This window comes from Leuresthes tenuis, unplaced genomic scaffold (genome assembly GCF_036924035.1).
Source record: "Leuresthes tenuis unplaced genomic scaffold, fLeuTen1.0.hap1 SCAF_20, whole genome shotgun sequence".
Lineage (NCBI taxonomy): Eukaryota > Metazoa > Chordata > Actinopteri > Atheriniformes > Atherinopsidae > Leuresthes > Leuresthes tenuis.
In genome coordinates, this window is record NW_027325374.1 from 17717893 (window position 1) to 17721290 (window position 3398).

Sequence of the window (3398 nt, forward strand, 5' to 3'; positions counted from 1 at the left end):
AGAACAACTACCTTTTGCTCTAAGGTCAGTCTACTAATGTATTAAGTAAAACCTTTTATTTTATTCTGTCCTCCTCTCCTGGGAAGCTACTTTTTGACCTGAAGCCCTTACTGTTCCCAGGTGTACTGTCCCTGATGTGGTTTCAGATTCACCGAATGAACTGGACTTTGGGCATAAATATATCAGTTGCCAGTTTTTCAGCGTTTTCAGTTGCAACGCATCCTGATCTTGAGTGACATCTTGCTTGGATAATTAGAGGAAAACCCCCACTCTGGAAATGTCCATACTTCACATGAGCAACATGTATTTTCACCCAAATGAGTGTAAAAGTGCAACAAAAAAAAAATAGCTAGCCACCCAATTCTGCTTTTACCAGCATACCAACTTTGAGAAAGTAAAGGCTGATTTAGAAAAAATGAGAGAACAGTGAGCTTTTGTGTTGCTATGAATAGAAATACAAAAATGGTATATGTGTGTGTATATGAATGTCGACACAGCTTAGACACAGAAGCAGCTGTGTCCAGAATCCAGATGAACTAATGTTCATTTTGAACTAGATTCCTAAAGCGGCTGTGGGTCTCTCATTTACCTGAGCAACAGTGCCCCCTTCGTTGTAGACACTTTGAACATCACAAATGTGTTAAATATTTAATTGGATAACTTTACAGCTTCAATAAATATATTCATATTTTGTCTTTGTGGTTTTGTGTATACTGATAAGTGTAAATGAAAAAAAAAAGCTAATCCCACACTTCAGCGGTTGCTGCTGTACATATGTCTGTAATCCAGTTTTGGGTTTTCTTTTCTCTGCTCCATGTGGATGAACTGAGATGGTGTCCAGATATTTTCCAGAAATACAAAGAATTCTGGCATTAGGGGTAGTTTCAGTGATCTTGAACATCATCAGTCAGCCTCAGGTGATGTAGTCAGTCTTTGAAAATCCTCCTTTTAGAGTTGCTAGTTTCCAGCAAATGCTGTTGTTTAACCAGAAGAAAAATCTTAACTCAAAGTCATCTAACTTTTTCAAGAGCTTTTAATCACATTTCATGGTCATCCTCGTCACTCTTTCTAAGACTAATATTATTATCTATACCTGAAAAGTGATTTTTGTGCATCTAACATCACATATCAGCTACATTGTGTCTCAAAGGGAGAAGAAAGTGTCTCAAAAACAAAAAAGCTCTCAATCTCTTGCAACTATTTAAAAACCATTAGGTACACACTCAACTGGGTTTTTTTTCTCCCTCTCAGCTGAGAAAGATGATGCAGATAACTAGTCATTTACATGCCTGCATTATACAGTATGTGAGTTGAGCAGATAAAAAGCAAAGTCTTGGTTAGAGTAAAAGGCCTTTTCAGCTGAAATGTGTCTGTTGAATCTCAGCTGGCGCTGAAGCATCCATCTGCTTATGCAGATATGTGTATGTAAATGTTATGAGGATATGTGCATGAAAGAGACCCCAGAGTACTTTGGTTAAAGCTGCAGAGCGATGCAGGGTTGTGATCAGAGGGAAGCCCGTTAATGACTTGATCCAGGCGAGGCTTTGATGCTCATCTGCTCAGGGGACCATGAGAAATAAAGCAGAAGAGGTGGGATGCAGTGTGAACTTTAAACTTTTACAATGGGTAGATAATCGCTCACTGCAGGGCAACATGCAAAAGGCCTGATTTTATTTCAAGCATCGTGGTTGGGTAATCCAAGTAAGTTGAATTTTGCCACAAGCCTAACAGAAATATGCGACAGGCTCTAGCTTTACTGTGTCTAAAATGTAACTTTTCCAAAACGTTTCACAGAAATATTAAAGAACACTGTCACTTAACGATGTATTTATATTTAGTCATGCTAGAAGCGTGGCCTCGGGGATAGCAATGGCACTTAGCTAGTCGGTACACCACTTTGGGCCGGACTAAAATAACTCAACTATTATTGACTGACAGAACAAGTTGCAATAACGGTGGCAGATAGTGTTGAGCACTTCTGTTCGTAACCAAATACACACAAAGGGCTTAGCTGTCCTTTGTGTTAAGTCAACTGATGAAGATGTTAGAAAAACAGACACAGTAAATGGAGACTGAGATCAGATTAACATTAACACATGACTATTCTTCTGTGTTTATTGAACAAACAAAAAGGAAAGCCAAAATGTTGGGGTAGTGTCCACTTTTACTGCTTCCAAAGGGTTAAGAAGGTATATAGCAGCCTTGTGCTGCAAATAAATTACATGTAAGTGTGAGTACCTCTTTAAAAGCAGAAGTTTAGTCAGATTGCTGCTCTGGAGCATTCAGGTGTGTCTTAACACAATGCCAGAGGAAAGACATCAGCAATGAACTTAGAGAGGCAATTGTTGCTACCCATCAACCTGGGAAGGGTTATGAGGCCATTTCCAAACTCACTGGAGTCCATCATATCCCAGGAAGTTCATCCCAAGAGTGGAGAGTTTCCAGGAAAAAGCTTCTTCTCTCTTAAAAGAACATAGTAGCACAGCTTTAAAATTATAAAAAAGCAAACAAACATCTGAATAAACCACAAGATTTCTGGAATAATGGCCTTTGGACAGAGTGGAGATTTCTTAACATAATGCAAAAGCCTAACCCCAGCACCATGTTTTTTGTTATTTTTAATTGTTGTTTTTAATGTCTACATACTGCTCTGTGTCAGGGAAGCTGGAATCTATATCAGCTGACATCAGTGATTGGAAGGGTACACCTTGAACAGATTGTTGGTCCATCCCAGGACTAATGTTAAATGACAGAAAGCTAACTAATTACTGTAGCATGCATGTATGTGTATGAAGCACCTCCAGGAAACCCACACAGGTAAAGAGACAACATGGAGACTATAGACAGGCTCCAGCTGACCAGTTGGTTCAAACTGAGAACTGCTATGCTGTGTGGCACAAAGCTATCCCAGCATGCCAATCACTAATATCACTAACATAGAAGTGAGCACTAGGCTCACAGTGTGCTGTTGTCTTCTGCTGTGTACTGTTAACTGGTTACAGGTCAGGGCAAAAAGTGCGAGTGGCTCTCTGTGCTCTCTCACTTTGTTTCCATCTCATAAGGGATAATGGTGCATTCCAATATTTCCAGGTGACTGACACAACCGGTGTCTGTGCCAGTCGATAAAGGCAATGCAGGCAACACAGCACAGAGATCAAAGGTTACTCAGTTAGCCAGCACCATGCCCCATTAATTGATCTAACAGAGCCACTACTTTCTTTTTTATGTGCCGTTACAGATGCAGTTGTCATCAGTGTCTTATAACAAAGCACCTACCGCTACGCTGTGGTTGCACAAAGGAAGCTGAAAAACTCTGAAGGACTACAGACACTTTAATGCTCAGCCAAGGTTCTGCTGATGCGAAAGTTAAGCTGTCTGGTCATGATTTCTGATCTGAT